This window comes from Tenebrio molitor, chromosome 4 (genome assembly GCF_963966145.1).
Source record: "Tenebrio molitor chromosome 4, icTenMoli1.1, whole genome shotgun sequence".
NCBI classification, from domain to species: domain Eukaryota; kingdom Metazoa; phylum Arthropoda; class Insecta; order Coleoptera; family Tenebrionidae; genus Tenebrio; species Tenebrio molitor.
The window spans coordinates 10632390-10658035 of record NC_091049.1 but is presented as its reverse complement, the minus strand read 5'-3'; the positions used below and the strand labels follow the sequence as shown (position 1 = coordinate 10658035).

General features: G+C 35.1%; 1 long non-coding RNA gene across 3 annotated transcripts in view; it reads right to left on the bottom strand.

Annotated features, from left to right (window-relative positions):
• LOC138127704 (uncharacterized) overlaps nucleotides 1-22993 on the bottom strand; it is a 34335-nt gene extending 11342 nt beyond the window's left edge. For all 3 annotated transcript variants that reach the window (XR_011158349.1, XR_011158350.1, XR_011158348.1), the window contains exons 1-2: nucleotides 22318-22993; nucleotides 21997-22021 (exon numbers count right to left, since the gene is read on the bottom strand). This is a non-coding gene — a long non-coding RNA (uncharacterized lncRNA). The remainder of the gene's footprint in view (nucleotides 1-21996; nucleotides 22022-22317) is intronic.
• Nucleotides 22994-25646: the final 2653 nt, after the last annotated feature.

Sequence of the window (25646 nt, the reverse complement as noted above, 5' to 3'; positions counted from 1 at the left end):
GAAACGGTATTAAAAGTAACCTCTTTTTGAGACAGTTGAAGAAAAAATATATCAACGGAAAACTTTTTGTAATACATATGTAGATATAGGAAATTTTTAAACCTTTGATTGATTCATTTCTATTGCTTTATAACGTCTCTTGTTTCGTGATGTTTATCTAATTTCTAAGTATCTCGCCCTTAAAATGCTGCCAAACATTGCCAGATTCCAACATTTTTTAATTGATTAATTTAAAAATATGCAAACACGCTTGGTTATGGTAAAAAATGACGAAACACCTTTTCAGCGCCACAGTTTCGAGAAGTTCATCAATTTGCAACTAGTACCATTTGTATGCAAATGTGAATTACGTCACACAAACTAAATTTGACGTTTGTCATAATGAATTAAAGTGGCTCATATATTTTGATAAAATTTTAATGTTTCTTCACTCCCTTTTGCACAATTTTATGATTTATCTCGTGAAGCAAGGTTGAATTATGCAAGCCAAAATGTCATACGTCGGACCTGAATTCCAGAAGGAATAAGAGTCCGCTCAAAACATTTATCCGTATCCAAACGTGCGTTTGTACGTAAGTAACATCTCCGGCGCACAACAATACCGTCTTCATATTCAAATCTGACATTTCAAACTGCACATCTTGCACTGACACGATTCCACACTGAATAATATGGAGCATCAAAAATAAACAAAAATAACGAATGCGTTCCGACCAAAGATCGATTTTCAAATGTGCAACAAAATATCAAAACCAACAAACCTTGACCAATCGTGATTCCTGTATTTGTACAGATTACGTTTATAAGTAACGCCAACTGCGATCACTCGATACTGATTTGAATTTACCTCATTTACCATTAAATAACTCTCATTTGGAATCTGATACGGTCATGGCGAAACCTGAAGTTCTAAATTATACCGGAATTTTACGATTTTGAAGGGTTCAGTGCATGTTTTGGGGCAATCACAGACGAAATGCTACCTTGTCCGTACATCAAAATGTAAACATTAAGATAAAAACACCGTTAAATACAATAATTTAATAAAATTCAGCCGGTTTTGTGTGGCGCCGTGCGATAATTGATACTAATTTAATCATGTTTCGTTTCAGGGACCAACAAACGTTGAACCGAATCAATAAAATTGAGAGAACACCGTAACAAAGATTATCTAATTATACCGAAAAATTAACATAATTATTAACAATCAACGTTACATAAACACATAATAATTAGCTGAAAAGACGGCATGACAAATCGTTCGCATATAAATCACTGCGATCGTTACAGAGTTGAATTTATTAAAACCAAGTACATACTGCACACGTAACTCGTAGCTATTATTCAAATGTTCGAAATGGTCTCTTCGGTGGCCGTATTAACAAAAAAACAAAAAAAAAACATTTAACTGTTAGTATGAAAACGAAGTCATAAATCTGATTAAATAAGAAAGAGAAATGTAGGTGTATAAATAAAAAATTCAGACAGGTTTATTTCAACGTTCGCGGAGAGACCACGCAGAACATTTACTCTTAATTTATCTATTATGGTACGGTTCGATTAATTGAGACAAAACTATTAATTCAAATTGACATATTACAAGGGATGCGTATTGTTAACTGTTGTTCTCGTAGCGTGCAATACAAATAGGGGTTGTTTCGGTTGGTTTATTCAGCGGTAAGACACGTGATACAGTATTTAGAGGTGAAAAAAAATATATAGGTACAGAAACCAAACGTATCATTGATCAATAGTAGTAAGCAAAAAAATAAAATCAAACAATAGTTATTTATTTAACGAGTTCGTGTGTAAATTTGGTTTTTTTGGCAAGTGGAACGAGCGTTTTAAAGGCCAACGAGTGCCAAAAAAAGCAAAATTTACACAAGAACGAGTTGAATACAACGTTTTTTTGTTCTACGAGCCCCTTAAAGACTCCAAATCGCCTAAAATCTTTAAAATTAACTTGACGTTTCGTTTTGACAAGTTGTGACATTTATCAAAATCCGTTCACATAGGAGAAAATTCTCAAATTCTGACAGTGTGGAACAAAAAAAAATTATATTATGTCGCCGTTTGTGATAAATTAAGATGATTTAATATTCACAATTTTCCCAAAAAGCAGTTGTTTCGCTTGTGGTATGATCGTCTTATGAGGTGTTACTTCTAAAAAGACGAAGGTTAAAAAAAGTACATATACAGGGTGTATTAAATGTGGCGCATCCTATTTACATCACATGATTCTATGATGAAATAGAATTAAAAAAAACTCTAATACCAATTTACTGTTAACCCTCCGCTCACGGAGTTACATACAACGTGTAACAGAAATAAGTACATTAATTTTAACTGGTAATAAAACTCAAGAACAACTTTTCTAAATAAAATTTTTTTGTAAACGTTCTTGTTAATGAGTTAAAATTGTTTAAAATTTTTCACGAATTTCGCTACTCGCCACTGGAGACCACGCTACCTGGTCGCTGTGCTTAGAAGGTTTACGTACGCGACTGAACGGCTCGTTAATTTATGGGAGGGAAAATGTTAAAAAAAAATGCCGATTTCGAAAAAGTGGTACATAGAAAAATTGTTCATCATGACGAGTTCTGTTACCGGTTAAAATTAATGTACTTATTTTTGTTACACGTTGTATAAAGAGTCAAACTTGGAAATTTGTGTCTATTGTGATGGAGAAATACATTTAAATAGTATTTTCCGTTGACCGTTTGTTAATTTCAATATTAATGAATTATTTTATCTAAAATATAGTGTATTAATGGACCTCATTAATACACTATTTTTCATTAATCAACGATTTGTGCAATTTTGACGTTTTGATGATATTTTGATGTATGAACAACCACCTCGAACATGTATTGTTTGCACTTACCAACACTGCAGCAGGTAATGCAGCAGGGTTTTCTATATTTTATAGCTCCATAACTGCACAATTACGAATTCACTTTCTCAAAAGCCGACCTTTTTGGTTATAATTCCCATGTGAAATTTTTCAAAGGTTACTAGGTTTTCTTAGCAACCGTGATTTTTACGTGAAATTGAATGTGAATGGAGTTGACGTCTTCTGACACTCTTTGTGGAAAAGTGAATAGAAAGTGTTGAAAAATTTAAAAATGGCCTACCCTGAGGACAAAAAAACAATGAAGGTATTTATAAGGTCTCATCTTTATGGAAAAAGATGAAACTGGTTTTGATTTGGCTTTAATTTCAAAATTTGTCACCAAAAAAAAAAGTTTGTGGTCAACGAAAATTTTTTGTAATCAACTCTTTTGTTAATGGGCGATTAATAATCTTAACTATTAAAGCCACTCACTCGCTACACTCGTTCGTGCTTTAAACAGTTTCGATTATTAATCGCCTTCATTAACAAACTAGTTTATTAAATAACTATTATCTACTTTGAATTAAAAATAGGCTCATTATTATACCGAAAACAGTTTAATAATGAAGCATATTATGAAACTGTTTTTGGTAACTTTTAGCTTTTGTTATATTGGCAAAATCAGCCGTTTGACGTCAGGCGTCAAGGTAACCAGTGAAACTACAAAGTAAACTTAGTAAAATAACCTTACATTTTTGTGAAAAATGTCTGTTACCAACCCAAGCGAAAGTCCCTAGTCTAATATGAAAACTTGAACAGCTGAAATTTCAGAAATTAGTAAAGCGAAGTAGATAAAATAGTATATTATACTATAATAACACATCACTCGACAAGTAAAACAAATATTGATTGTACCATTATCATTTTTGGTTTATTTGTAATTCAATTTTTAAAAATACTGTTCATAAATTTTGAATCTATTGCAACATCGCAACTAAGTTAGAGTGATTTTTAGAATTTGAGTCAAGTCAGAAATTAACAAGGATTGTCAATAGTAATATCCCGAGTGCATGTCAAATTGTCGACAATTTAATTTATGAGACAATTTGACATGAACGAGAGGATAATTTGGCAGACTATTTCCTGAGAAAAATTTAAATAGGAAGTACAAATAAACGTAAATCTGTGTTTAAAAATTGGTTTTTATTTAAATTTTTATGCAGTCGTTAACGGTCATCACATTTGCACTGAATTGGTGATTTATTGACAAGTTTTGCTCTATTGTAAATTATCCATAATTGCACTAGTGCAGATTATCGCTATAATTCGATTGTTATTGGCTAAAAATAAAATATTACAGCTTTTTGATTGGCTTACATTTTTCGAAGGAAATTGTCACTGTAATACGAGTAGTCAATGTTATGCCGATGATTTTTGTGGTGGTGTTACGAATGTCAACGGCGCTGGGATATGAATTTGACGAGTGCGTAGCACGAGTCGAATTCGGAAATGCCGTTCATACGAGTATGAGTAACACCACCGCAAAAAAGATCTGCGTAACACTGACTACGAATCGTATTTGGAGGACTATTTAATGAATCAAATTCGTCAAATTTTGTTCAGTTTTTCAAATTGTACATTTCAATTTGTTAGGCAATAATATTTCTGTTCATTTTTCGCTACAAAAAAAAAGTTTAAATAAAGATTTTCATTTGTTTAAAATATTCACTACAATAACTAGTACAATATTCGATGAGATTTTTACTAGTCCAATATCCTCTGCAATTCTTTTGTAACCATGGAAATCACTAAAATTAAGTTTGTTTCATTGGTTGATGAACATTAATGCCCGTTTGCACCGTTGTACTAAGCAATGCTTAAAGGTATTGGATAACAATGTGATTCCAAAACTTAAGCATTGCTTAGTACGACGGTGCAAACGGGCGTAAGTGACAGATGAATTAAATAGTCATTAATAGCTATTTTGATAAATATTTGCCCAAGACCAAAATCGAATTTAAATTTTTTCTTTATAAATATTATGTGCCACTTTTAATATATCCTGCGTATATGGTCAAGCAAGGCGTGGTTATATAACTTATTATACTCAGGTTGTTTTGGTGCGATACTTTGACATTTTCTCTCTAGATACTCGTATATAACTACTCCTTGATTATCATTTTAATGTAAACTGAACTACATATTAATTAAGGTAGTAAAAACCATCGTGTTGAAAACAGGAAAACTGTTGTTGTGTAGTTCTAAGAAGAACTGTCTTTATAAAAGAAATAATTCATACCACTGCTTCGCTGAATATGTGACATCCATGGTTTAATAACTGACGAAGCTCCGCCATACGCCAACGGAAACAAGAGCAAGCACCACGTTTTTGACCATAATTTATTTGAACACACGTTGCGTACACTCAAATTTCTGTAATTTAATGATGTAATCTTATTTTTGAAAACTTGTTTTTCACTATTTTTGCGTTGTGGTTTCAACGACTTGATCAGCACTTGAAACTAGTAGACCTCACATCTTGCTCTTTCATCTGACAAAAGAAAATGGCAAAAATACCTCCTATTGTGTATGTACGAGTACTAGGAGATAAAGCGTTGTCATTGTGCAAAATTGTCTCATTTTAGACGCTGTAAACTATAATTTTCAAACACTTTTGAAGGCACTTTTTGTGTCCAATTCCGGAATCACTGTGCGTTGATTTAGCAAAGCAACACTTGGTTTTAAGAAAAAAAAAGCCCATCATGATTTTCCCTTTTCTAACTGGATTAAGATCTACGAGAAATGCTCATTTAAACGAGCGACAAAATAACGTAGTAACTTCCAATAGTTTGCTAAAACAAGTACATATCTCGATCAAATGATTGTGGATTGATTGCATTGAAGAAAATGCAGTATTAAGGATTTTGAAAAACCGTGACATCATCCGGACACCAAGGAAAAAAAATAGCTATTATTGCGAAAAATTGCTCTCGCGACGCGGATCACTGATGTACCTACTTGAAAAACGGAGAAAAAAGACCTAAAACTGTAGTCACATAAACATCAACAAAGGCTTTATGATATGTATGTAAAAATATACTAGTGACAAAGAAAGATAAACACCCTTTTATTGATCAAGATCAGAGAATCAAGCTCTGTTGTCATCCTACGACGTCCGGTGCCCCGAGTCCTGTGTTCACGGCCTTCTTGAGTCCATGCCTGGTAACATCTTAAAATGATGCGTGCAGATCTGCCAGTTCTTCTGACAATTTCTCTAACTGACAAACCTACTTCTCATAAGCCTACAATCCGTCCTCTTTCAAAGTCGCTAAGCTGAGAAATGTGACCAAGTCTACGTACTCGCGCATTTCTCGCCTTACAAAAACACTTTTCAATAAGTTTTCTAAAATTCAAAAATAAAAGTTTTCAATGCAGACAAAATTTCCTTACACTTGCAATAACCGAACCAGCAGGACAAAAGGCAGAATACTGAATAGATAGGGCTGTAAATTTAATCATTTCTTATCTGACCCAAAACACATTTTCCCGCAAAAATTTATTGAAATAAAACTATAAGTACTGGGTGTTTACCTTTCTTTGTTACGTAGTATAATAATGTGTACGACTTGAAAGGAGTCGGTATCTATTGTATCACATAGTTGAGGATACTTTTTACTGATAAAAAACATTTCACTATAGAACAGGATCACAGCTGTCTAAACGACAGAATGTGGTTAATTAGTAGAGCCTCTCTGGTGGTATAGGGTGGAATATGAACAGGAAATCCTGGAGACATATCTTCTTTGGGCTCAATAGCACTTTCGTGGCTATTGGTGCTTGTGGTCCAGCTCAGCGCTGCAAGCGACCTTACCTTAATGACTTACAATCATTATGAAGTATTAAATGTATCGTATTTCCAATATTCTTCGTATAGAAGGTTTTTTTACTCCGATAAAAAGAGAAATTGGTCTTGCTTTATGTAAATCGTCGTTAAATAAAATCCTCTTAAATTCATCGTATGGCTACATTCAAAACCTTATAATTAGTAATTACAATTGTTAACCGTAAAGATTTGTCAAATCTGATAACGTAAAGTTGTTCACAACCTCCGAAACTTGTATTTAACGCACTCTTGCAATTACTATGTAACTCAGAACCTTGCAAGTTCCAAGGTTTTGCCTTAATTTATGTACTAATTCAAGACGGTACCAAAACTGCGCATGCTCCTCAGTGACTTAAAAATGACATCTCATAATATAACCTCAATCGTTAGCGTGGTTAGTTAGCACGTATTTAGAATTTTGTTTGTGTTGTGTTTGACGCCATGAAAGACTTCATCTGTGGTCGAGACAGAAAAAAGCTTAAACGAGGTCGAAATCGACTAAAAAGCAGATCACATAGATATCGCATTAACTGTCAAAATATAACCGTTGGGTAGATTCATAAATTTAAATATCTGCATTAAATTATTGGCACAATTGGTGTATCTCACGGCGGCGGCGTTGTGATATATGCGTGAACGGTAATTTAACGTTTGCGTTTTAACCATAATTATATTCACTAATTGTACTGTACGAGTTTTTTTGCTCTAAAGTCTAAACTCTATCATGTCATCATGCAATATGTCTTAAAATTTTGTAAAAAAAAAAAAACAAAAGTTATAATAACCAAATTATAATTGTCAATATACAGCTGTCCCAGAACTCGCGGATCAAATTTAGAGTGCATTTTCCTTGGTGATAACTGAAAGCAATAGCGTTTAAAAAAAAGTACAGGGTATAATCAATTTTTTGAATGAATACTTAAAGTTGACCAATCAGAAGGACGCTGTTAATTTGAATTTCAGGTAAATTTAACCAACAGTTTGAATTGCCTAGCAACATAATTCTAGTAAGAATGATACGGAATTTCCAGTAAGTATTTGAGCAACTGTGAAGATTTTGTCGTCAAGTTATAATTTGATTCAAAATTGTCAAACTTCGTATTGAAATCATGTATAGGTACAGCTGCAGAGTATCCCGAAATGCTCATACCTTATGGAGAGTGCGGGCGCAATGCACGTGAGGATGCAAGAGAATATGCAATATGTTTTCAACAACGTTTGCCACATCCAAACTACTATCCGTTTATTAAACTCCCGTACTGTCAGTGTCAAATTTTGGACTTCTTTTTTTGGAGTGTACACTTGCTTTCAAAACTTTCGCGTACACCTATTTTTCGCTGTTTTAAATCAGGGCTGTAATTAATCAACTCTGACATTTAAACTTTTAAAAAGTCAAAATGATTCGACTGACAGAGCAAGACAAAGTTTTGATGCTTTCCAAATTAGAAGAAGAGTGGTCCATAAGGGTTAAATAGGCTAAATAAAAGCACTGTTCTATAGGTAATAAGTAAAGAAGAGGTGGAAAACAAGAAGGAACCGTGAGTAGAAGATCAATAATAATTTTTTTAATTGCTGTTAATGTCACCTTTAACCTAATCTCAAAATTACCCGTTCACACTGCTTAAATTTTGCAAAATCGTTGTTACTTGATTTTGAATGTGTACGCGAAAGTTTTGAAAGCAAGTGTACCTATGGTGACATATATTTTCAGTGGCCTGTACACAAAATCTAGTTATAAGAACGTCAACAAGAAAAGTTTGGTTATGTTAATGGAGTTAATTCTCTTCTTTCCAAACAATAATTAACAATACCGTGCTTCGCTCTGGCCGTTAACAGTATTCTTTTACGTTTCATATCTTCTTCCTGTTCAACCATTTCGTGTAAGTAATACTTTGAATGAAAGAAAGCGAATTTATTAAACTTAACTCCAAATTTCAAATTTCAATTTTTTGCGCCAACGTTTAAGTAAAAAAAATTAGGATGGAGCCGAGTCGAAGACCCGGCCTAGTAACTTACCCGACATCAATTTAAACCAATCTGAATTGACCCGAGATACTTACCTTGTCCGTGTTAACCCACATAAGTCGTCTTCTAATCCTCGCAAATAGTAAATATCATTTCCAACATAAAAACACATGCCCTTTCAAACGGTAAAGTCAAATTTTCATGTTCCCTTATTATTTTTTCGACCTACCCCCACCCTCTTCCACCCCCCGTGGTCTCAACTCGAGAGACCACGGGTAAGTTTGTGTTGGTCAAATTTGAAAGCAATCGGTCAAAGCGTTTTTGAGTAATCGTGGGAGAACGAAAAGTAGGACAGACAGACGCACAGACAGACATCATTCTAAAAACTTCATAAACGTGTTCAGAAGACCTCAAAACGTAAAGATCTGATGAAATTAGCAATTCGAAATTTTGGACCGATCACAATAACTTACCCACCTTTGGTCGGTAGTCTCAGAACGGTAGTGCGGCAACTTGCAAACACTTTGACAGTGCGGGAGTTTAGTAAATGGATAGTATACGGTTGGTGAATCGTACTGAGTCCTTGGTGCCTACATGACAAGAAATTGGTGGTTACCGCGAGAATAGAACGCCAGGGACTGAAGATGCTGTTTTTCAGTCCTTTGATGACGACGTAGAAGCATATTTGAAGAACTAGATTTACCGCGAACCTATCAATACTTTAGAAGAACTGAATGACCGAATCCACGAAGCACTGGCTACTGTTATTCCTAATATGCTTAGACTGGCAAGGAAAAATTTAATAAAACGAGCTCGCCTATTCCTTCAGATGAAAGGTGGTCATTTTAAACACTTGTTATAAATATTCTTTTTATTTTGCATGTTTCTTATTTCATTTGTTGGATTCTACATCGTTTAAGTTATAAAATTTGATCTTAAATTTTTACTAATAATGATGCTAAAATAAATACGTTAGTTCAATCCAGTTTTGTCTTCTGTCTTTCAGAACTGCCACTGTGCTTGATCTGTTGTTCAAAACGTACAGTCGTTGACCAAAATAAAATCAGACAAAGTAAATTTCGATTGTGTAATTCAATATTTTTGCGAAATCCATCTCTTAGGAAACAAAAGTGTCAAAAATAAAAAAACAATTCATTTAAGTGTCATCATTCCACAATATTTCAAAAACTCAGAATCATTCAATTGAACAAAGTGACAGTGACGAGATGACAAGTGAAAAAACACAACCTAACTTTTTGTAAATCAATCGTCAAGTCAAATCAAGTTGTAATCTGAGACACAGACGCCTCAGTTACACTACACAAATTTATGAATTGTGAAACTGTCTAAGGTAACACTTTGTCCTATTTTATTTTGGTCAACGACTGTACGTGTAACTCCAGCTTTTTGCAATGTCAAGCATGTTCCTAAAAGTCTTTTCTTTCATTTCGACGATGACGCGTCCCGCTCGTGCAACCGCGCTAATACGTTGCAGATGCAGAATGTATGTACAGGAGTCAGGACAAATTTCTTGTGATTCCGATTCACTTCACAGGCCCTCCATATTTCACTTTTTACTAAGGTTCAATTCATCATATCCCTCCCGTCAATTTCCCATACCCCTTAAGGTTCAAATTTTTCTGGAAATTTTCAGTCATAACAAACCACATTTCATTCATTGCCGAAAGAAGAAACTTCTTGCGTTCCCTGGTGAAGATTCTATACATTTTTTCACCTGGCTTTGGCGAAATTATCCCATTTTTGGTTGTTTCAAAAGTAGCTGTCACTTTTGACGTCTGTTCCGACAAGTCGACTAGATAAATACATATTGAAAATAATTTTATTATTCATACGAATTACACGTTGCTTGGCAATTGAGGGAAGGTACTCAATTTTCTCGTAAAGGGAAACTTAGATCGAGCTCTATTAGTCAATTTGATTAATTCATAACGAAAAAGCTGAATATTTTTCTAAACGTTTTTTACCTTCATTACCATCAAGGAAAACGCACTTTAAGTTTGATCCGCGAGTTCTGGGACACCCTGTATAATAGTTATTTGTAGTACATATATTAAATCATTCTTTAACGTACCCAAAAAAAAAAATTTTCGCCGAGGCCGCTTGCGGGCGAGGCAGGACATCTCCAGGATGTTAAAGGACTTGGAGGCCAAGGTATACCCACATTTTTTGTGCAACCGAAAATTTTTAATTATTTTAAAATGATTAAGTAAAATTTACTTCACTGTCAATAAATACATATAAATTCGGCTTACATGTCGCTATAGAAATGACATAAATAAAACAATTCATTTTGTAAGTACGTAATCGTAAAAATGTCGGAAGAGAATTGTAGTGATAGTGATGTTTCAGTTTCGTGTAGGTACTCCTCCAGAGTTAAAAAGTACGTATGTATTACAAATTCTGGGGTTTCTAATTTCATACCAGAAAAATCTAAACGCGGCGCCAGTCTTACATGGAAATGGAAATACCTATTACATGGAAATATTAAAATGACGTTTACTTTAACGGCCCTCGTTAAAAGCAAAGGCTGCGAAATTGGATTTCGCGGCCTGTTTTAGGTACGTGAAGTGCTCGTTTCGCGTACGGTTGCACAAAAAAAAAATTACTTTCTAGCCTATTTTATTCTCTACAGGCAAATGACATTAGTTCCGTATATAAATTTTAAAATACGCATTTAAAAGTGTCTAATTGAATAACACAAAATATAAACGCATCCGTTTCTCACTTATTTAACACTAACGACCAATAATAATTGTTTCTAAAAAGAGAAATATTATACAAAAACATGGCAATACCAAAAAAGCAATCTTATCAATTTTTGTTCACGTAAGTTAAACGACATAATTTAAGTCCTATCTGGGGATAAAAAAATCCATTTAAAGCACAGTTGATTTACATTTGTTTGTTTATGACTTTTTGCAAATTCGTTATCATTCATCACTTGCTAATGTACCCTTGCTAAATCGAATAATGCTTTGTAAATTCAATTGGGAATAACCCGCATCATAAATGATTATCCCAAATTTAAATCGCCAAGGGTTGGTTACACCCAATTAGTATCTGTTCTCTATACTCATATTTAAGGTAACGCCACGTCGTTAACATTAAACATTAAAAAAACACAAATATTCAAATAATCAAAACTTAAACACATACATTTGTATACCTAGTACCTACTGCAAAACGCTAAACATAATTTGCACCTTTCACGGTCGAAACGCGTTTTTTTTTTTAATAAATCAAAATTTAACATTATTAAGACACGTTTATCGTCTAAAATGAATCTGCAGATTTTTTTACTTCAATTCGCTAAAATACGTTGCGTTTGCGCTCAAAACTCGCCGTCTAAATTAACTCAGGGAAGCCAATTATTAAATTGCGAAGAAACTTAATTGACAATTTCAGCAAAATTGGTAAAATTCAGAGTGTAAATGTAACGACGGATACGCCACGACGTATAGTCGCCAAGACGGATGTAGCATCGATGGTTCAAACGATTTACGTTAACAATAAATTGGGATATTTTAAAAGCCTTAAAGCAAATTTTATGCCGTCTACAGAACACGTGATTGATTACAAACTCGACGAACACGCTAGTTCTATTTTAATTTCAATTAAAATTCAAAAATGCACCAACATATTCACAAAAACCACAATTTATGTATTTCCTTGTTAAAATTACAAATTGTTGTAGTTTGCCGTAAAACCTTAGATGATCAATTTCGCCACAAAAAAATGTAATTTCTGAAACTTTGATTGTTGTTGAACGTTGCGACAGACAACTTTTTACATCTTGCCGTGAATTCGCAAAAAATCTAATAATCCGGTTAAGACACGCAAGTGAACAGGAAAGAATTATCTAAGTCAAATACTATGGAAAAACTTATCTGCAATCGACTAACCCAAAAAAAAATTCTTTGAGAGGGTGTTGACTTTAAACTTTTGCAATGATGGCGTATTTCTACTCCCCTTCTTGGCGTTTCTGAAACAATTCTGCTTGAACGCCTAAAGTATGAATCATTCACCGACAGTACTTAAAACTTTTTCAAAAACTTCACAAACCCATCCCACACCTACATTCTTCCTTGAGGTTATCTCTTAATACAGAACCGGATTCAAACATTGCCAAATTTTCTGCTCACTCAGTTGTTCACTACACCTTCTTCCTTGTTATTTTTTTTTTTTTGTAGAACGAATGCGATTACAGGACCGGACCCGGTAGTTGTCAGTTACCTAATCACTCTTTTTTCTTTTGACAGAGAGTGTTTTTGTTACGTTACAATGACACGTTCGTTTGTTTTTTCTTTCCGTTCAGACCCGAAAAAAAGAGAACATTACATATGGTTAAGGCCATAAAAATCCGTATCGCATATCGCTCGCAAACGTTGATTAATTATAAATAACACAGGGTAATGAGCATGTCCTATAAATAACGTTGGGGTATTTTTAAAAACGCACCACAGCCGCACAGCCCAACTACGAAATTATCGAACCATTTTTGCGTTAAGCGTTCGCCATCATCAAGGTCGACTGGGGCGCCAGAGCGGAACATCCGTCCGATCTCGTGTACAGTGTGATTCGCTGGATTCGGATGATGAAAGTAACAAAAAATTTTACAACATAAGGAGTGAGTCATTTCTCGTATATGTTGTTCGCTTTACCGTTAAACTTGCAAAAAATGTATTCCCTTGTTAGATAGAGACAACATGAAGGTATGCACAAGCAAAACATCGCTATTGTTAACGAGTGATTTACGAAGCTTTTTCTACCTTAGGAATATTTATTTATTCATAAAGCTTATCAAATGAACATTATGATTTATAAACAAATGTTGCCATCTGGTAACATTTCATTGGTTGAGAAGATTTAAAAAAAAAATGTTCTTGGTCTCGGATCAATCAGTTTATAACGAATGTATCGCGATTCGATTTCAGTTATGAAGGACCAATAAGGACAATTTTCTGCATACTAGGTATAACAAAATAATGTTTGAATTATTACATTCCAAACTTTCAGTAAACTCGGACATCTTGTTAAAATGCTCAAACAAAAAAAAAAGCAAACATGATTTTGGTCGAGTTATAAATTCCTACTTCTTCCAACTCCTTTCACGATAGTACAAGTTTAGTACACTGCTGTGCAGAAAAATCCCGCAAACCTAGTTTTCGTTGTGTTAAGTCGGTCTGGATTGGTTTTTACCTTTTATTTGTCAGCGTCAAACAGCTGTTTCATTTTCTTAATAACAAATAAAATAGTGACAATCTTGCTGGCAGTTTATAAATATAATGTCAAAATCCACATTTACAAAGCACAAAATACTCGAAAACTTGATTGCTTGATTTTTGAAGTGTATGTGATTTTTCTGCACAACAGTATACTATCGCGGCCAAAATACTTTGGTCGTCAATGTGACATAAATGATATTTAATTGTAAAGCAAACCTTAGGATGTTTAACCTTATTTTTTACTATTGTCAAAATTATTTTAATCTATCAGTGTCATACGGGTGGGGTAAATCCCAGCTGCGGAGGCAGGGATCAACATGGTCGCGGTTTAGACAAACTTCAGAAGCAAGTAAGACGATTCTATATTTATCAAAAACTGAAGGTGCCATATTTTTGACAAGAATAATTTGAAATTGTCATGTATATTGACATTAATACTTGATTTACATTTGAAGTGTCAAAAAGTGACGACCAAAGTATTTTGGCCGCGATAGTACTATTACGGCCAAAAAATTTCGTCCACCCGTTTCCTGTCATTTCACAAAAATTGGGTGTAGCTTAACCTTTATTGTCATTATGATTGACGTTTGCTAATTAAAGTTTGAAATTTATTACTGTCACCCATAAGAACATTAATACAATATGTCAACATGTGAAGTAAGGTTATTCGTTCCTAAAGACTGCTTTAGGGCATACGTGAGTGGAGTGACAGTTGTGGACGAAATTTTTTGTCCGCCATAGTACTATTGCGAGCATGGAATTTCGAGCAGCAATTTACATGTCATTTAAAAAAACCCAATGTAGTCTAAGCTTTATTGTCATCAATGTCATAATATGTAATTAATTTTGAAGAAACTTCAAAATAAACTGTCACATTATGCACAATTATTTTACGTTTTAGTTATTGATTTCCAAGGTTTAATAAAAAAGACGGTTAAGTTTTCAGAAAATCACATAAGCACTTGCAGCTTTTCAGAATTGACGAATGCAATTTGCAAAATGATAGGAGGTAATAGTAGATATTAAAATGAGGTTATTAATACGTCTAGCACCTAAAGCCTATTTCACATTTTGTATCAGTCAAATTTCAAGTCTGCCCGAAATTCCGTGCTCCCAATAGTACTATTCCGGACACCGAATCTTGGCCACAACTGACATTTAACTGCAAATATGTGTAAACTGGTCTTTATTGAATATAACCCAACTTTTGACTGGATAATGTCATTTCCCCGCTTTTTTGATGTCACAAGAAAAACTTCAAAGTGATTTTTAATACTTGTGATTTATTAATGACACTAATGATTGGTTTACGTCATTTTTTTTTTGGAATGTTTAAAAAATGTTGGCCAAGATTCCGTGTCCGGAATAGTAGGTACTATCGGGGTGTTCATTTAAATTTATCATCAAAGCTGGCGTTGAAGAGTCGATTGTGAACGCACCACTCGCCCGTCTGCAGAGTAAAAACAGTAAAACACAAACAATGCAAAAAATGAGGTTTGATTTAAATAGTTGATCCATGATCTTTAATCCGTGGTGGGTTCACAATCAACACTTCAACGCCTACGTTGAGGATAAATTTAAATGAACACCCGATATTATCAGACACTAATCATTTCAATTACCTAATAAGATTAATCACTAACCAGTTACAGTCTAAATAAAATGTGCATCCCAAAATATGTATCTATTATCCAATTTACGACAATTATTTAAATTCTTTTCCAAAAACGCCAATACTTTGCAACAAGTGAAGGTTGTCCATATTGATTACTTCAGAATCTGTACTTGACAGCGAATTATTGTAAAGGAAGTCCAATAAATTCTATTGTATTTCAGTGGTACGAAATAGGTCTTCAACGATTCGATATTATTGTACGTTAATACAAAACTTCCTTGAAAGCCAAACCATTCCAAAAAATCAGCATTTTCTTATTCAAACTATGAATTTATAAATCGCGAATTGCAGCATGATTATGTTACAATATTCAATGTGTTTCTTCCACATTAACGTCAACCTTTAGTTTTCGTGCTGCTTGAAGTTGTTTGTATTTTGGCATACTTTGTGTCAAAACTTCCCAAAGGTCAAGACCTTTAAACTGGACAGTAAGAAGATCCATTAGGTCTTTAGATGTTCACATTATTCCGTTCTTACTTTGCTTAATTACTGAATTAGCACCAACAATTTTTCTAATTTTAATCGCCCTAAATAACAATTGGGAAGCCGTACGAAGGATACTTCATGCTATTGTGCTAATTATTGTTTAAACTCGTCCTTTATAACTTTCTTCAGTGATCCTTGATACAATCCGTCACTTAGAATCTCCTTCTTCTGTCACGAATCGTCACATTCAATCCTAACACAAAATTCATCGGTTCATCACCAATAATACAGTAGAAGTGCGTCTTTTTGTGCTAAGCCCAGAAATTGAAGACCGGGACGAAGTCGAGTCGGCGACTGGGCGAAGCATAAAAAGACCTTCTACTCTGAATGATATACACTACTTATCTTCAAGCGGAACACAAAAAAAAAATCGAACAAGATCTCATTTATTGTCTTTTGCTGCAGTTACAGTAAAATGACAATTTTCAAATTTAAGACACCAGTAATTTCTAAGTTCTTTTGTTGCAACATTATTAGTACTTGAAGGTTCAATAATATGTATTACTAAAGTGTAAATTTTACTTTTTAACGTTGAACGGCCATCTTGCGATTTTTGATTTTGATATCTGTCATCCGAGCACACGGGCGACTCGTGTTATACCACAGTGGCACCGATTAAATATTGGGTAATAATTTCGTTATTTGGCTTTTTTAGAGACTTATTTTAGTAGGTAGGGATAATTTTATTATTAAATATTTCGTGTAATTGATAATTATTGTAATTGACAAATAATCGTGAGAAATGCTCCAAATGGCCTTACATTTGACTCGGTCGAGCCGCCTGTGGACTTTTAACTCCTAGGATTTGAAGTGTTTCAAGTCCGGTTACAAAAAAAAGCCTCTTCAACCGTTTCTATACAGATACATAAAGGAACGATTTTCGATCGCTTGAAGATAAACTCATTTTAGTTTAATCGGATTTACAAAGATCTATCCAAATCCATAGATGGAACATTCAATTGGAAAAATACAATATGAGCAACAAAAAAGAGGCAGAGAGCTCTAGGAGACAAATTTTCTGAAAACGTACGGCGTAATTATTAGTTAATAAACTGTCGGGTATCAATGTTGACATTTACCTGAATTTTATTTTTTTTAAATGGTTTTCATTCGAGAACACAAAATATTCATGACAAAATCTTATTTTAGAAATTGAAACAAAGGGAATATGGTGACTAGGTTTACCACACATAACTTTATTGGAGTTTCAGCACAACCCTTATTTTTAACATGATTGAAACGCCGCACGTTTTCAGAAGTTTTATTTTCCATAGGCGCCCTTTATCTTGTTTTTTTTTTTTGTTAATCATACTGTATAACTTCGATGCGTATATGAAAAACTTCTAGTTTCGAATCGTTTAAAAAAATGGAAACACGTTACAGTTTACATTTTTGACGTGAAAACTGCATATTTTTCTCATAATTTAAATCAAAAGAGAAATCGCAAGCACACTGTGCCCGAGACGCTTTTCCTACGTGAAATCATGAATTCCCTGAATAGCGCTGTATCGCTGTTTCTATGCCGCCTCCATCGACATATTCAACAAGTTGCACGTGTCGCCACCACCGCCTTCCTCTCGCCACCGCCTCACGATCGCCCCGATAATTTTTAATGGTCGGTTCAGACAACGACGACTCCGACAACATACAAGCGATGGCACTCGTGAATAATTGACAGATGTCCATCTTATACGTAAATAAATCGTTATATAAAAACGAAACATGTGGATAATGGGAAAACACCCGTGTGTGTCCTTCACGGTTCCCTCCGACCCTCTCAAAACACACCCCCTAATTAATTTATAGCACACAGAACCGTTACGTTTCAATAAACGCTAAACAGAGGTCTCGATGACGTTAATTAAAGAATTCAATTGAAGCGACCATAAATTAAGCATCTGACCCTGTTTGCTGCAACCGACTCTCCAAAATTTATAACTCAAAATATGACACAAACTACTGTTTGATTTTCATGCATTATTGCAAAACGTTGTTTTGTCCGCACCCAGTTACCAAAAAAAACTGTACAAAAAAAAAACAGCATCGGTTTAATTACACGGTAATAAATTAGCTTTTAATATATCGGTTGTTCATTTAAATTTACCCTGCAGAGTAACAACAAAAAGAATGCAATGCAAAAAGTGAGGTTAGATTTAAACAGCTGATCCGTGATCTGTAATCCGTGGTGCGTTCACAATCGACTCTTCAGCGCCTACTTTGAGGATAAATAAATACCCGATATTTTTTCCAAACAAATAACAGAATTATATCTTAACTTAATTGCTCTTTTCAGAGGTACCGGGTGATTCCGTCTTACTACGACCTTTTTGTGCGCCATCTGCAGATCAGTTCGCTGCGCTTTGTAACGTCACCATTTACTAGATGGCCGACCAAGATAGCCCCAACTTAACGCAGACATTCTTCTATTGAAAACCGAAAAGAGTACCAGATCACCGTCTATTTTCGTAACTTATTATCGATACTCGAAATTAGACGTGGGCCGCCATAGGCTGTGCGTTTATGACCGTGCATGATCAATCGTTTGGGGGTCACAGGCGGCTCGTTAATTTTTTCTCTTTTCTATTTCTGCGGTAAAAAAAAATTACATAACTCATCTGGCGACACCACACGAGATTTCCATAATAACAAATCATCGTTCAAGAAACTCGTGTAAAATTATGTTGTAAATCAGGTATCAACTTCCGTAAAGAATGTACCTCTATTATTAAATTAATTCCGAAATTAATTGCCATGAAATCTTCCAATTTCGCAGTGTTACACATTCGGACGTTAATTAGACGTTGTTATTCGTACAACTGGCGCCCGAAAACGTGTATTAAATCGTTCGACCTGTATAATTTCTAACGCAAACGATCTCTGTTACCATCTAACATTTTTTTTACGCCTCATCTATTTCTTTTCGATCGGATCGAGCTGTCCTACAACTCAATTCGATCGCATCGAGAAAACTCAAATTCGAACCATTAATCTTAATGAACAGATCGCCATCTGCGGTTCTACCCCTCTTCCATTGTTTCCTTGCAGTTATCGACAACACCATGAAAAGGTACTCACCATTTACGTACCGTACACCGGCTCACGATCCACGATTTATTCGATCCAAATCGACCAATATCATTTATTACTGTTGTTTGTTATTATTACGATTTCACGACGTTCCCATAAAGGTACAATACACTTTCTAGACCGGATACGATGAGACCTCGGGCTCTTCTCCCTGTCTAGCTCTAGACCAAAAGCAGAATATTCCCGAAATGTCAGTACGAAAAGGTCAAACGCGTTGCATAAAATGAACTTTCGTTTCGAAATGTGCACACCACGGTGATTTACCGACACGGCAATGACCATTTGGATCCGCTGGAACGATCAGAGGCGACTCGTGGGTGAAAATGCTAACCGAATTATAAACGCGAAAAAAAAAAACATTTTCACATGAAAGCACGAATTTTGATTGTTTAAACGACTTGACACTGCATATTTCAAAAACAAAATATCTTTTCTTTGCCTGATCAGTTTGATGCGTAATTTTTATTTTGGTAACTCTAATTTAAATTCTTGCGTTAAGCTGACATTATGTAAGCAAGGATGAGCAAATATTTGAACATTTCATTCAATGCAAATAGTTCTGATCTTTTTTATTAATAAAAACCATAAACTGGACCTGTAAATGTATCAAAGAACTAAATGAATTCATTTAAAACCAGCCAATTCTAAAATTGACAGATCACCCATAATAAAAATATGTCAACAGTTGTTAACCTAACCTACTAAGATCACTTCTACGCTGCTACTTTTTTCCTAATAAGAACGAAATCATAACTTTCACTGTCGTGGGAATATTAATGATATATTATTACTTGATAAAAAATAAATTAAATTATATTCCTGTTATTTAATTAGTGGCCGCCGGATATTTCCACACACTTTAGATGTCAATTTAGAATATTGCCCCTGGTTTTCTGAATTACTTTGAGCGAATAAGTGTTACGCCCTCACAGACTGACACATTACAAATACACAATACGCAAAATTTGAAAAGTTGCTCCATTTTGAATACAATAAAAAATTGTACTACACTCTTATGAAATTTACAGGCAAACTACTTTTGTATAAATTTTGACAACTAAATTTGTTCATCTTTAACGCTGTCAAATAACTTTAGATTCGAATTGTTAATGTCAATAAACAAGTGTGTATTAATTTTAATACATAAATAATATAGTGTGGGCTCTTCCGGACGGCTTAAATTTATGCGAGGTAATAAAATTGGGTATGCCGTAATATCACCAATAAATTACTTTTATGTAAGTACATTTTACTAATTAGTACCTAAAAAAAATTCCCCAAAAACTAAGCCTATATAGTTTACGAAGTTAAAAATCATCAATTAATTCTCAAAATTCTGTGTTGTCACTCTTCTGTTACAAATTTGTTAGTACCGCTACGAGTATTTATGTATCGGGTGTTCATTTAAATTTCCGGTCAAAGTTGGCGTTGAAGAGTCGGTTGTAAACACACCAAAGATTACGGATCACGGATCAGCTGTTTAAATCATACGTTTTTACACAAGTAGTCCGTTCACAATCGATTCTTCAACGCCAACTTTGACCGGATAGATAAATGACCACCCGATACATTTGGATTAAACTTGCTGAAATGAAACTGTATGACGTGATCATACTTTTTGTCAACAATGAGGCGACACCATCACCTACGTACAATCAAATGTAAAATGTAGCCCAGAATCGAAATACAAAAAACACAGAGTAGGCGTCTGTCGTTATTCGTCAATCAGCAGGACTTCAATTAAGCCAAGACGTGACTTGCATAGATCACGGCATGCTGCAATTTTTAAAATAACTGTATGTAGCAGAATCTCGATAGATGAGCAACGCACCGAGTCAAACCGAACATGCATAATGTTTCTAGAAGCATCGGAATATGTTGCATAACGATTTAGTTCATTTGTAATTTAACAATTACAATTATGCAAATCGATCGGGAAAATACGAGACACGTAATGAAAAAATAAATTTCTTGGTTAAACCGCATCAAAATTTTACTCTTGGGTGCGACAAAATCTAGCAAGGAGTGGCGTTAATTTTTCCCCAACCGAATTACACATGGGTACCCCATTTTCACGTTCACAGTGGCATCTAGAGATTGTCTTCCTGGGAACACCGTAATTTTCCACAACATAAACTTTTACCAAATTCACACACTACTCAACTGATTGTACTTTCTAATAAGCGCGGTATCGCACATATTTGTCATAAATAAACAGTTTTTTCATGCTCTATTCGACACCGCTCACCATATCGAATAAAATTCTTTTCGCAAACGTAGAAAACGTTAACATTTCGGTTTACAACAAATTTAAAAATTCCTACAACTAATAAAACAATGTTTTCGGTGTTTCAGCAAGATTTTGTTTATGGTCCCATTGTTTCCGAGAACAGCCGATTAGGTATGCTGGTTGCGTCCGTTATTGGAGGAGTGTCCATTAATAAACGAGGAGGTGAAGTAATTTGTTCATTTTGAAGAAATATCAAAAGATTAACGAAAAGTGGGTGTTAATTTGACTTCGTTAGCCGATAATTTGGGACCAAATCGATGGACCGCAATCAAGCGAAATGAGAAAAGAATTACGACACAAAATCGTAGTGATTACAATATTTTTAAAAAAGGAAGTACACTCCACAAACATTCTTAAACGATGATTCAATTTTTAACAAGCTGACGTAATTATGTGCAACATATTGTTGACATAATTCAACAAAACGTAGTGACAAAAAATTTAATAAATAAACGAAACCGTATCGTAAAAAAATCTCCTCCAAGATTAATTGATTTTGGTTTGGTGATGAAGTGACTTGATTAAACTTACCCTCGGAATTTTCCGTTAAGCAAATCTGAAACAAAAGAAATGTGGAATTAGCAAAAAAATTCTTGTTAGGTCACGAGACGCGGAAAATTTTAATTACGAGCTATGTTGATAAAAAGGAAAAATGTAAATATTTACAAAATCACTAAAATAAAATGTTATGAACCAACCGCACCGAAAACGGTCCCCTCGCATTACTCGATATTTTAAGAAATCCCTCACAAGTGTTAATTGAATTTGTCACAAACTGTAAGTCTTCAGTGGTGAATTGATTGTTGTAAATTTTTGGAGATCGGGTGAATTCCACGAAAAAAACTTACTTACAAAAATTTTCACTGAAAGGCAGGAGTCAAGCCAAAAACCCCTTTAAAAAAAATCCAGGAAAAAAACACAAATCCTACGTTCAGGACTAGGCAAAAACCAAAAAAAAAATTCGCACGATTCACCATAAACCACCCCTTAACACCAACCCTCCACACCTCCACACCGTGCCGCCTCCGCCATCCGACTGACGAAACTCGCCGAAACATCTCTGGGAATTATAACAAACGGAACGTTTCGGGTCGCGTCGTCTCGTTCCGCCAACTTCCGGGATTACGTCAATAGTATATCCATCTCGCACCAACACACCCCCGCAACAATAGGCGCGTTGAGCGCGCACATGCTTTTAACTTCACGTCAGCGCCGCCTGGTGTTAATGACGTGCCGCAAAAGCTGCGTCGCCTTCTTCGACGGGCGACAACTCCAAGAACATTTCAGGCGATGATGAAACAAACCGAGAGGTGCACGACGGGACGGATTTCGGCTCGGCCGTCGCCGAGGGAAGTGGCCGCCTCGTGACCGCTCCGGGGTGGAAATGATCGAGGGGTGCGAAAGATGAATCAAGGTCGCAATACTCCGCACGCTGCCATCAGGACGTGGTGAAATTCCGCGCGATGACGCAATTAGAGATCGAGGGCGGTTGGGTTGATGGTGAAAGCAATTTTGTGTGTTACTGTGAAGGAGATATCGATTGGCGAAGGGGGTGGTGGGACGGGGGACGGAATCGAAATTTCGTCTTATCGCGACGATTATGCTGGTTCGGCGTTAATTAATACGAAAATTTCACCAGAAGGTCCAACTGGAGATTCCATTCCTATGCAAGTGGTGTCCGAAATTACTTTCAACGGTGGAATTTAAGGAACTTGGGAACGTAAAAATTATTATCGAAAAGTAAAAATTTAACTTACTTTAAACAAATTCAAATTTTCACATTTCTTAAAGCGTCGTTATCAGTATATTATTATGCGATTAAATTTTCGCAACATATCGGGTGTTCATTTAAATTTCCCATCAAAGTTGGCGTTGAAGAGTCGATTGTGAACACATCAGCCGTTTAAATCTTACCTCAGTTTTTGCGTTGTTTGTCTTTTTACACGAATGTTGCATTCACAATGGACTCTTCAACGCCAACTGTGACTAGAAATTTAAATGAACACCCGATAGATTTCAATGTTCTTTTTACAACAAATACGAAAACACATTTTTTCGAAATCAATTTAAGTCTCATTAACGTATTCTATGTTTCACATAAAAAGTTTTTTGATCACTTACTGACTCCATTTCATTTTATAGTTTATCCACCTTTTTGTAACATTAATTTTAAGGTGGTAACAGTAGAACTTGTTCACCTAAATACAATTGCCAAATACCTACGTATACAATAAAGAGTACTTCGAAAAATAAAACAGTTGTAGCGACAAGTGAAAAAAAATTGCAAATAACAATAGGCACGGTTCTAAGTAGAAGTGGAAAACCCCGAAAGTCGTAACAGACGACGAGACAAAACAGAAAACATGCCAGACAACTTACACAATTACGATAATTACAGTCCCTGTAGTTGGAGGATAATAATTAATTTATTAATAGCGTTAGAAAATTATCGCATAATTTAACGACATATAATTCAAAATAAATCAGATATCCTATTTTGCAGGGTTTTTTTCAGCAGCATATTCCAAAAGAGAAATTTTGTGTATAATGCCTGAAAACTTTGGAGACTATCAAGTAAAAATAGTAGATAGTAGGTACATATATCAATAAGAGTAGAAGTGAGTCTTTTTGTGTGTCCAGAGATTGAAGACCGAAACGAAGTCGAGGTTATTATCTAGTACTTGAAGGTTCAATAATAAAGTCTACTAAAATCTAAAGTTTACTTTTTAACGTTGAACGGCCATGTTGCTATTTTTGATTTTGACATCTGTCATCCGAGCACATGGGCGGCTCGTGTTCCACCACAGTGGTACCGGTTCAATATTGAGTCATACAAAAAAGCCACTTTAACCGTTTCTGTACTAGATACACAAAGACGCGATTTTCGGCCGCTTGAAGGGAAAAATAATAATTTCACTAATTTTGCTCCGTTTCAGTGTCAAAGATCTATTAATATAGAGACAGCAGTGTTTCAAATTACTTTAGAGAAAATTAACCATTAAAATACACTGTAATTGTGTAAAACAGCAAGAGGAACTTCCTAGCTGACTCACTAGATGCAATTGAAGATGTCACAGTTTCCCTTCAAAAGGAAAAGTTTGCAAACTTCAATTCAATTAGAAACGAGATGTTGTCCCTTCGCTGTCAGACAAATAAGTCCACACGAGTTGAACGCGTAAATGATCACCGCACTGCACTGGAGGAACATGAATGTGTTACCGCTGATTTTTCTACTTCTGACGCACGAAACTTTTTTATCAAATTCAGTTTTTCGACCTTTTTAGTATACAAGAGCTAAACCGATTGATTTTTTCCTTGTTGCAACTCCCGGAAAACTATTAGGCACTGAAAGTTTGCGTCGGAAGACAATTTACATATAAAGTGTGTACCAGAACTCGCCAACAACAAAACTTGGCGAAATTATTAAAGCACCAAGTTTCTGTTTTGAATCAAGGCGGCTTGGTAACGATGTTAATCGAAACCCGACCGCTTACTCCATTATTGTGACACGAATTCGTTTCGTTTCTAAACGTTCGAACACCATCTCCAACAGCGGGAGGTAGTGAACGACCATGAATAAAATGATTATTCGAAAGTGTACGACGGATCCAATTCCCGGCTTTTTGCGATCGTTAGCTGCAAAAAAAAATCCACTCCTTTCGAATGGAGGAAACATAAGTAAGGACCGACCGCTAATTAGCTTTAATAAAGAGCTTAAAGCATCCAGTGGTTGTCGTTTACCCGAACAATAACAATCGACAATCGACTTTTTTGCATTCCCCATCAGCAGTGTAGCTAGCTTTGTTTTGTGTTATTTTTCCCTCGACCGGTACAAAAACTAACGAAACTTGGCCGCTATTAATTTCCACTGTGAATGCATCAATCAGCTGATTTTGACATTTCGACGGGATGACGAAGGGTAGGGAAGACACGAAAAGTTTGGGAACTTGGCGCGCATTAATTTAACGCTGATCGTGTGTAAAGTGCTTTACATAACAGTTACGGTTGTTGCCGAGCAATTTTTGTCCTAGTAATCTATTTTTCCTCTTGATCGAGTGGCAAATTGTGTCAAATGACGTAACTTCGCCTTTTACAGTTGGGCTTTATTATCACTAATTATATCATTCGATATAATTCGATTCTTCAATCTCCACGTCAAGCCGTAAAGTTAATGGATGCTG